Consider the following 10,218-nt stretch of genomic DNA (forward strand, 5'->3'; position numbering starts at 1 on the left):
TTTATCTAATAAATGCATCCCTTCCGAGAGTCAGGATTTGGTGCATGTATTAGCTCTAGAATTACTATGGTTATCCGAGTAGCAAAGTACCATCAAAGAAACTATAACTGATTTAATGAGCCATCCGCAGTTTCACAGTCTGAAATAGTTCATACTTAGACATGCATGGCTTAATCTTTGAGACAAGCATATGACTACTGGCAGGATCGACCAGGTAGCTTCTAACAACGAGGGGACCCCCAAGACCTGCTACAGCCAAGGGATGCCCACCGCGATGGGAAACCGAAATTTGCATTCGCTCCGTCATGCATCCAAACATAATCTGCCGCACAAGCAACAAGAATGACGTTCACAGTACATGCAGGACTCGCAACGCTCAAAGATTTTACACAAGAGGAAAGTGTCCCATCGTCGACCGGAGAGGGTCGAACAGGGAGCCTCGGTTCACAGGCACTTGGGAAGAACATCCCGTACGGAACCCTTTACCCTCGAACTCGCTGTCGCCACTACTCGGAAAGAAGCCTCGAGTCTGTACGAGATGCACCGCGCACGTAGCCACCTCAATTGTAAGGCCACTCAGAGACATCCATTTCCCAGGCATATGCCTCCTACATGCCTGTTGAGGTGCACCCGCACAGACAAAATCCTTCTCGATCGCAACAAACGTTTTCCCATGACGAAGAGCTGGTTGCCGAAGTGCTAACGGAGACCACCGTGCTGAAGGGTGAAGGGCCGTGCGAGTCAAAAACATGGCTGGTTATGCGATTGGCGGGGGCATCACTGTGCACGCGACCACCTCAATTATAAGGCCACTCGAGGGCATCGTGTATAACAACACCCCCTCCGCACATTTATAGGTGATGAGAGCCCGCCCGCATACACGGACATGTCTAACCTCTGGCAAATATCTCCTTTCCCAGCACAGCCTCGCTAACCGTTCCCCGTGACACGTGATCTGCCAGCGTAGGTACAGAAAAGTTCCTACGGCTAAACACTCACACTAGCATTGTCGGACAAGCTTCAATCTCATGCACATGCACATACCGAAGAACTGGCACCGCAAGGGAACCACCCGCAAGCACCCACATCTCGGCAAAAAGCATTCGTGCGATTTCTTCCCCTAGACAGACACGTTGGGCCTGCACTTGTCGGAGCATTGCAAAGACGAGCGCTCTGGTTCGCAGGAGCCTGAGAAGAACATCTCGTACGAAACCCGTTCCCCCAAAATGCTCGCATCACAAATGCTCGCAGCAGGGTCGTAATGCAAAGATGTACACCGCGCACGCGACCGAGTAAGGACACTCAGAGACATCCATTTCCCAGGCATATTCCCCCTACACACTTTTTGGTGCACCCCGTACAAACGGCCATACTTTGACAAGCCCTCCCAGAATTTTGCATATGAAGAGAGAGATGAAACGCCCTGGGCTTTTTGTCCACACAATGCAAACACCGAACGCTCTCTTTAGGGGGGAGCTGAAGAAGAGTATCTCCCGCAGAACCCACGAGCCGCAGCCGTTCGGATCGTCGCACAAGGCAGGACAGGGCATGGAGAGTTTCCGCATCCAAACAAAAATTATCGGTAATACTCTACGCTTCTACTGGCACGGACCACAAAGGCTGTCATGACAGTGCCATGCACTTCTGTAGGATGAGACAGTGAAGAGGCGAGCATGCACCGAGAACGCACTAGCGAATAAATTATGCGGCAACCAAACCTTTCGCCGGCCCCCCTCTCAATCCCAAGGCTCTATCGATCGGCAAAAACTTAGGGTGGAGAGTGGACCCTTGATGAAATTAGGGACGTCGAGCAATGCACCCATGCAACCAAACCATCTCTTTCCTTCTTGCCGTCCGGGCAGGATAAAAATGCAATGATAGAACGTGCCAATGAGACGGAGCCCTTGGCTAAAAGATACAACTCCATACACACTCAGCAACAAGCGCATCTTAGAATCGAACACCAAATGTGTAGTGTGTTGCAAGCCGTGCAGACACCTACATATAGGGTATATCCATCAAAACAAAGCGACAAGTACTTCCCACCAGCTCCGCAATTGTGATTATCGAATGGGATAATACTCACCGCCACAGATTAATGACCATCATTACCGTCTCGGAATAGATACAAGCACATCGAGCTTCATCCGATCAGCTGGATGAATTTCACCTTTAAGGGGCCCAATCCAAAAGTTCCGGAGGTCATCTCCTGGAACTCTCAAGAACAAGGCCCATCTTACATGCAAACTCTGCTACTGCACAAACATAGGTTGCAATTAAAGAGAAATTGCAAGGCCGTCACAATGGCCCGAGGCCAATGCTCCGACTAAGTCAATTTTCTCTTGCAATCACCATGCCGCCGTTCACAGAGAGATTTCCCCATTCACTTGTGACACGACGCACAATCCAAGGGATAGACGCGAGCTCGCCCTTGAAAGGCCACTTTCCAAGGCATCCCCCGATGACACATTAGAATGACAACCGCTGTCGAACCATTTCCCAATGTTGTGCCGATCGAGTTGGCACGGAGCCGCTAGACGAGGGCTCCCATTTTAGATCGAGTTTTAAAATCACCAAGAAGACGCGGTGAGGGCTGGCAACTGCTGCCAAACCTTTTTTTCGAAATTGCACCAGCTAAGTGACTAGAAAACATGCTTTACGCGATAGGCACGCAAAAAATTTTGCTAGAGCGCCAAGCACCCACCTCATGGCTAGAGACAAGGGCTCGCCATTAGATCAACTTCGAAATTGCTGAACAGACGCGGTGTAGAATGGCAACCGCTGCCAAGTCTCTTCCGTAGTTGCGTCGGTCGAGTGATCGAACAAGGTGATCTAAGAGAGGGTCCAAGCGTAGGCATTCGTTGGGGGATTCGTGCCGATGGCATAAATTTATGCAGTACCCAAGCAACACCGGATGGAGGTGCTAGACGAGGGCTCCCATTTTAGATCGAGTTTTAAAATCACCAAGTAGACGCGGTGAGGGCTGGCAACTGCTGCCAAACCTTTTTCCAAAATTGTGCCAGCTGAGTGACAAGAAAACATGATCTAAAGGAGAGTCCAGGAATAGCACCCTCGAGGGTGGGCTTCATGCCCCTCTAATTGATTCAACGTCGGCGTCCACCGTTTCAAAATCCGACATATCCATCCGCCCTGACAGCGGCATTGAATCAATGAGGGGGGCACGGGAGAGGCTCGCGGCAACCACCTCTCCCATTGTAGCCGCGATAGGCACGCAAAAAGATTTTGCTAGAGCACCAAGCACCCACCTCATGCCTAGAGACAAGGGCTCGCCATTAGATCAACTTCGAAATCGCAGAACAGACGCGCTGTAGAATGGCAACCGCTGCCAAGTCTCTTCTGTAATTGCGTCGGTCGAGTGATCGAAAAAGGTGATCTAAGAGAGGGTCCCAGCGTAGAGCATTCGTTGGGGTAATCGCACCGATGGCAAAAATTTGTGCAATACCCGCGCAACACCGGACGGAGGTGCTAGACGAGGGCTCCCATTTTAGATCGAGTTTTAAAATCACAAAGAAGACGCGGTGAGGGCTTGCAACCACTGCCAAACCTTTTTTCGAAATTGTGCCAGCTGAGTGACAAGAAAACATGATCTAAAGGAGAGCCCAGGAATAGCACCCTCGAAGGTGGGCTTCATGCCCTTCTAATTGATTCAACGTCGGCATCCACCGTTTCAAAATTTGACATATCCATCCGCCTTGACAGCGGCGTTGAATCAATGAGCTGGGCACGGGAGAGGCTCGCGGCAACCACCTCTCCCATTGTAGCCACGATAGGCTCGCAAAAAATTTTGCTAGAGCACCAAGTACCCACCTCATGGCTATAGACAAGGGCTCGCCATTAGATCAACTTCGAAATCGCAGAATGGACGCGGTGTAGAATGGCAACCGCTGCCAAGTCTCTTCCGTAATTGCGTCGGTCGAGTGATCAAAGAAGGTGATCTAAGAGAGGGTCCAAGCGTGTAGGCATTCATTGGGGGATTCGCTCCGATGGCAAAAATTTGTGCAATACCCGAGCAACACCGGACGGAGGTGCAAGACGAGGGCTCCCGTTTTAGATCGAGTTTTAAAATCACCAAGTAGACGCGGTGAGGGGCTGGCAACCGCTGCCAAACCTTTTTCCGAAATTGTGCCAGCTGAGTGACAAGAATACATGATCTAAAGGAGAGTCCAAGAAAATAGCACCCTCGAGGGTGGGCTTCATGCCCCTCTAATTGATTCAACGTCGGCGTCCACCGTTTCAAAATCTGACATTTCCATCTGCCCTGACAGCGGCGTTGAATCAATGAGGGGGGCACGGGAGAGGCTCGCAGCAACCACCTCTCCCCTTGTAGCTGCGATAGGCACGCAAAAAATTTTGCTAGAGCGCCAAGCACCCACCTCATGCCTAGAGACAAGGGCTCGCCATTAGATCAACTTCGAAATCGCTTAACAGACGCGCTGTAGAATGGCAACCGCTGCCAAGTCTCTTCCGTAGTTGCGTCGGTCGAGTGATCGAAGAAGGTGATCTAAGAGAGGGTCCAAGCGTAGGCATTCATTGGGGGATTCACGCCGATGGCATAAATTTATGCAATACCCGAGCAACACCGGACGGAGGTGCTAGACGAGGGCTCCCATTTTAGATCGAGTTTTAAAATCACCAAGTAGACGCGGTGAGGGCTGGCAACCGCTGCCAAACCTTTTTCCGAAATTGCACCAGCTGAGTGACAAGAAAACATGATCTAAAGGAGAGTCCAGGAATAGCACCCTCGAGGGTGGGCTTCATGCCCCTCTAATTGATTCAACGTCACCGTCCACCGTTTCAAAATCTGACATATCCATCCGCCCTGACAGCGGCGTTGAATCAATGAGGGGGGCACGGAAGAGGCTCGCGGCAACCACCTCTCCCGTTGTAGCCGTGATAGGCACGCAAAAAATTTTGCTAGAGCACCAAGCACCCACCTCATGCCTAGAGACAAGGGCTCGCCATTAGATCAACTTCGAAATCGTTGAACAGACGTGCTGTAGAGTGGCAACCGCTGCCAAGTCTCTTCCGTAGTTGCGTCGGTCGAGTGATAGAAGAAGGTGATCTAAGAGAGGGTCCAAGCATAGGCATTCATTGGGGGATTCGCGCCGATGGCATAAATTTATGCAATACTCGAGCAACACCGGATGGAGGTGCTAGACAAGGGCTCCCGTTTTAGATCGAGTTTTAAAATCACCGAGTAGACGCGGTGAGGGCTGGCAACCGCTGCCAAACCTTTTTCCAAAATTGCGCCAGCTGAGTGACAAGAAAACATGATCTAAAGGAGAGTCCAAGAATAGCACCCTCGAGGGTGGGCTTCATGCCCCTCTAATTGATTCAACGTCGCCGTCCACCGTTTATAAATCCGACATATCCATCCGCCCTGACAGCGACGTTGAATCAATGAGGGGGGCACGGGAGAGGCTCGCGGCAACCACCTCTCCCCTTGTAGCCGTGATAGGCACGCAAAAAAAATTTTGCTAGAGCGCCAACCACCCACCTCATGCCTAGAGACAAGGGCTCGCCATTAGATCAACTTCGAAATCGCTGAACAGACGCGCTGTAGAATGGCAACTGCTGCCAAGTCTCTTCCGTAGTTGCGTCGGTCGAGTGATCGAAGAAGGTGATCTAAGAGAGGGTCCAAGCGTAGGCATTCGTTGGGGGATTCACGCCGATGGCATAATTTTATGCAATACCCGAGCAACACCGGACGGAGGTGCTAGACGAGGGCTCCCATTTTAGATCGAGTTTTAAAATCACCAAGTAGACGCGGTGAGGGATGGCAACCGCTGCGAAACCTTTTTTTGAAATTGTGCCAGCTGAGTGAGAAGAAAACATGATCTAAAGGAGAGTCGAGGAATAGCACATCCGGGGTGGGCTTCATGCCCCTCTAATTGATTCAACGTCGGCGTCCACCGTTTCAAAATCTGACATATCCATCCACCTTGACACCGGCGTTGAATCAATGAGGGGGGCACGGGAGAGGCTCGCGGCAACCACTTCTCCTATATAAGCTATTAGTGCGAGGCTCGCTCTGCATTAGAAATTAGCGAACACACCGACATCTGCCTTAAAAATCCAAATCCTTTAAAATTCCTACCAAACAGCCATTCACGACCCAATTTTTTATGGGGTCGGCAGAGGAGCAAAAGATTGTCATCGGTTAGGAGATGTGAGTTCATGGAGCCGAGGGACTGAAATGGTCATCGAGCTCATCCGATCAACTGGATGAATTTCACCTTGAAGGGGCCCAATCCAAAAGTTCTGGAGGTCATCTCCTAGAACTCTCGAGAACAAGGCCGCCATTTACAGAGAGATATCCCCATTCACCTATGACGCGACGCACAATCCAATGTCTAGACGCGAGCTCGCCCTTGAAAGAAAGACCACTTTCCAAGACATCCCTCGATGACACATTGGAACGTCAACCGCTGTCGAACCATTCCCAATGTTGTGCCAATCGAGTTGGCACAGAGGCGACCTTAGGGAGCTCCCGCGTAGCAATCAGGATGTGCTTTCGTGCCCATCTCTCACAAAAACCAATGTTAGCTGTGGACAAATTTGGAATCCAAGGGCTCGCATCCATCGATATCGTCGGCACTGGGTCTATATATTCAAAGGCCACAGAGAGGTTCCGATAAGAGAAGCTCCCCGGCTCGCTCGCACAAACATCCCAAATTCTAGACACAAGCTCTCGCCCTTAGCATCGCTCTCCAGATCACCGCAATGACACATTGGAATGACAACCGCTGTCAAAGAACTCCTGAAATTGTGGCAATGGAGTGAGAAAGAAGAGCATCTTTGGGGAGCCGCGCATAGCAAACGGGCTGTGCTGCTGCTTCATTCCGCTCTTATATAGATCCGAAATCGTTGATTTTGTTTGGAATCCGAGGCTGCATTCATCCTTGCTCAAACAAGCAATGGCTCTTCTAATCGAATGGCCACGGGGAGCTTCCGATAACAAAGGCTCCCTTGTCACTCGTGATGCGCAGGCCAACTGCTAGACGATGGGTCGCCCTTCAGATCGCTGCCCAGGCAACCACCACAATGGCACCATTGGAACGACAACCGCTGCCGAACCATTCTAAAAATTTTGTGCCAAAGAAGTTGTTGCGTAGAGAACGACTCTGGGGAGAGAGCCCTCACATAGCAAAATCGGGATGGCTTCACGGCCCTCCCAATAGAAACGATGCTGGTGCCAATATTCCAAAAATCCGAATAACGTGTCTTTCGCGAACACCAGCACTGATTTCTATTGGGGAGGGTCGCTGAGAACTTTTGTTATCAAAGCTCCCATTGTAGCCGCGATAGGCACACAAAAAATTGCTAGAGCCCCAAGCACCCACCTCATGGCTAGACAAGGGCTCGCCATTAGTAGATCAACTTCAAAATCGCTGAACAGACGCGCTGTGGAATGGCAACCGCTGCCAAGCCTCTTCCGTAATTGCGTCGGTCGAGTGATCGAAGAAGGTGATCTAAGACAGAGTCCAAGGCTAGGGATTCGTTGGGGGATTCGCGCCGATAGCAACAAATTATGCAATACCCGAGCAACACCAGACGGAGGTTCTAGACGAGGGCTCCCATTTTAGATCGCGTTTTAAAATCACCAAGTAGACGCGGTGAGGGCTGGCAACCGCTGCCAAACCTTTTTCCGAAATTGCGCTAGCTGAGTGACAAGAAAACATGATCTAAAGGAGAGTCTAGGAATAGCACCCTCGAGGTTGGGCTAGCACCCTCAAGGGTGGGCTTCATGCCCCTCTAATTGATTCAACGTCGCCGTCCACCGTTTCAAAATCTGACATATCCATCCGCCCTGACAGCGGCGTTGAATCAATGAGGGGGGTAGGGGAGAGGCTCGCGGCAACCACCTCTCCCATTGTAGCCGCGATAGGCATGCAAAAATTTTTGCTAGAGCGCCAAGCACCCACCTCATGCCTAGAGACAAGGGCTCGCCATTAGATCAACTTTGAAATCGTTGAACAGACGCGCTGTAGAATGGCAACCACTGCCAAGTCTCTTCCGTAGTTGCGTCAGTCGAGTGATCGAAGAAGGTGATCTAAGAGAGGGTCCAAGCGTAGGCATTCGTTGGGGGATTCGCGCCGATGGCATAAATTTATGCAATACCCAAGCAACACCGGACGGAGGTGCTAGACGAGGGCTCCCGTTTTAGATCGAGTTTTAAAATCACCGAGTAGACGCGGTGAGGGCTAGCAACCGCTGCCAAACCTTTTTCCGAAATTGCACCAGCTGAGTGACAAGAAAACATGATCTAAACGAGAGTCCAGGAATAGCACCCTCGAGGGTGGGCTTCATGCCCCTCTAATTGATTCAACATCGTCGTCCACCGTTTCAAAATCTGACATATCCATCCGCCCTGACAGCGGCGTTGAATCAATGAGGGGGGCACGGGAGAGGCTCGCAGAAACCATCTCTCCCATTGTAGCCGCGATAGGCATGCAAAAAATTTTGCTAGAGCGCCAAGCACCCACCTCATGCCTAGAGACAAGGGCTTGCCATTAGATCAACTTCAAAATCGCTGAACAGACGCGCTGTAGAATGGCAACCGCTGCCAAGTCTCTTCCGTAGTTGCGTCGGTCGAGTGATCGAAGAAGGTGATCTAAGAGAGGGTCCAAGCGTAGGCATTCGTTGGGGGATTCGCGCCAATGGCATAAATTTATGCAATACCCGAGCAACACCAGATGGAGGTGCTAGACGAGGGCTCCCGTTTTAGATCGAGTTTTAAAATCATCGAGTAGATTCGGTGAGGGCTGGCAAGCACTGCCAAAACTTTTTTTGAAATTGCGCCAGCTGAGTGACAAGAAAACATGATCTAAAGGAGAGTCCAGGAATAGCACCCTCGAGGGTGGGCTTCATGCCCCTCTAATTGATTCAACGTCGCCGTCCACCGTTTCAAAATCTGACATATCCATCTGCCCTGACAGCGGCGTTGAATCAATGAGGGGGGCACAGGAGAGGCTCGCGGCAACCACCTCTCCCCTTGTAGCCGCGATAGGCACGCAAAAAAATTTTGCTAGAGCGCCAACCACCCACCTCATGCCTAGAGACAAGGGCTCGCCATTAGATCAACTTCGAAATCGCTGAATAGACGCGCTGTAGACTGGCAACCACTGCCAAGTCTCTTCTGTAGTTGCGTCGGTCGAGTGATCGAAGAAGGTGATCTAAGAGAGGGTCTAAGCGTGTAGGCATTCGTTGGGGGATTCGCGTCGATGGCATAAATTTATGCAATACCCGAGCAACACCGAACGGAGGTGCTAGACAAGGTCTCCCATTTTAGATCGAGTTTTAAAATCACCAAGTAGACGCGGTGAGGGCTGGCAACCGCTGCCAAACCTTTTTCCGAAATTGCGCCAGCTGAGTGACAAGAAAACATGATCTAAAGGAGAGCCCAAGAATAGCACCCTCGAGGGTGGGCTTCATGCCCCTCTAATTGATTCAACGTCGGCGTCCATCGTTTCAAAATCTGACATATCCATCCGCCCTGACAGCGGCGTTGAATCAATGAGGGGGGCACGGGAGAGGCTCGTGGCAACCACCTCTCCCGTTGTAGCCGCGATAGGCATGCAAAAAATTTTGCTAGAGCGCCAAGCACCCACCTCATGGCTAGAGACAAGGGCTCGCCATTAGATCAACTTTGAAATCGCTGAACAGACGCGCTGTAGAATGGCAACCGCTGCCAAGTCTCTTCCGTAGTTGCATCGGTCGAGTGATCGAAGAAGGTGATCTAAGAGAGGGTCCAAGCATAGGCATTCTTTGGGGGATTCGCGCCGATGGCATAAATTTATGCAATACCCGAGCAACACCGGACGGAGGTGCTAGACGAGGGCTCCCATTTTAGATCGAGTTTTAAAATCACCAAGTAGACGCGGTGAGGGCTGGCAACCGCTGGCCAAACCTTTTTCCGAAATTGCGCCAGCTGAGTGACAAGAAAACATGATCTAAAGGAAAGTCCAAGAATAGCACCCTCGAGGGTGGGCTTCATGCCCCTCTAATTGATTCAACGTCGGCATCCACCGTTTCAAAATCTGACATATCCATCTGCCCTGACAGCAGCATTGAATCAATGAGGGGGGCACGGGAGAGGCTCGCGGTAACCACCTCTCCCATTGTAGCCGCGATAGGCACGCAAAAAATTTTGCTAGAGCGCCAACCACCCACCTCATGGCTAGAGACAAGGGCTCA

General features: G+C 51.0%; 1 non-coding gene across 1 annotated transcript in view; it reads right to left on the reverse strand.

Moving 5' to 3' along the window:
• LOC149573472 (18S ribosomal RNA) overlaps positions 1–217 on the reverse strand; it is a 1,811-nt gene extending 1,594 nt beyond the window's left edge. Inside the window, exon 1 of the ribosomal RNA XR_016360569.1 lies at positions 1–217. This exon is cut by the window's left edge and continues 1,594 nt beyond it. This is a non-coding gene — a ribosomal RNA (18S ribosomal RNA).
• Positions 218–10,218: the final 10,001 nt, after the last annotated feature.

The sequence above is a fragment of the Cupressus sempervirens genome, chromosome 2 (assembly GCF_028749045.1).
Source record: "Cupressus sempervirens isolate cs-2001-9-10 chromosome 2, ASM2874904v1, whole genome shotgun sequence".
NCBI classification, from domain to species: Eukaryota; Viridiplantae; Streptophyta; class Pinopsida; order Cupressales; family Cupressaceae; genus Cupressus; species Cupressus sempervirens.